Source organism: Haliaeetus leucocephalus, unplaced genomic scaffold, assembly GCF_000737465.1.
Source record: "Haliaeetus leucocephalus isolate CR32 unplaced genomic scaffold, Haliaeetus_leucocephalus-4.0 Scaffold517, whole genome shotgun sequence".
Taxonomy (NCBI): domain Eukaryota; kingdom Metazoa; phylum Chordata; class Aves; order Accipitriformes; family Accipitridae; genus Haliaeetus; species Haliaeetus leucocephalus.
The window spans coordinates 8,323,150-8,323,738 of NW_010972953.1; the positions used below are offsets into that span (position 1 = coordinate 8,323,150).

At 77.2% G+C, this 589-nt stretch overlaps 1 protein-coding gene across 3 annotated transcripts in view; it reads left to right on the forward strand.

The window, feature by feature from the left end:
* Nucleotides 1-349: 349 nt before the first annotated feature.
* LUZP1 (leucine zipper protein 1) overlaps nt 350-589 on the forward strand; it is a 38,762-nt gene continuing 38,522 nt past the window's right edge. For all 3 annotated transcript variants that reach the window (XR_774919.1, XM_010576286.1, XM_010576287.1), the window contains exon 1: nt 350-426. The gene's annotated coding sequence lies outside the window, so the exon portion shown is untranslated. The remainder of the gene's footprint in view (nt 427-589) is intronic.

Consider the following 589-nt stretch of genomic DNA (forward strand, 5'->3'; position numbering starts at 1 on the left):
TCTGTCCCGCAGCCGTCCCACGACACCCACCCCCGGCGAGCTGCTCGCCCCCTCCCCAGCCTCCCCGTTTCCCTTCCGGGGCCCTTCGGAAGGCAGCAGCCCCTCGGCGCTAACACAAGGCCACCACCCGCCGAGCGCGGCCCCACCCGTTCCCCCCCAAAATGGCCGACACTCCCTCACCGCCCTCTCCCAGAGCCGGGGGAGGGCGCCGCGGAGCTGCACCGCGTCCGGGCCGGGCCCGGCAGCCCCCGCCCCCGTTGACGTCAAGCACCGCCCGGTACCGCGTCCCTCCCCTCATTGTCAGCGCCCGCACCCGCCGCCCGAGCCCGGAGCCCCCGGCGGGCTGCGGCTGCCCAAGCCCGGGCTGTCCCGCCGGCTAGAGCGCGCCGTGGGCGGGAGGGAGGCCCGGCTGCTCCCGCTGCCCAGGTAGGCAGAGGCAGGCGATGAGGGTGCGGGCGGGGGGTGCCGCAGCCCCGCCAGACCGGCGGGGCGGGGAGGAATTCGAGGCATCCGCTTTGTCTCCGCGGACAGCAGACCGCCTTCCCTGACCGGGCGCGCGCCACAGGGCCGGGTCGCCCGCGGTGTGGCG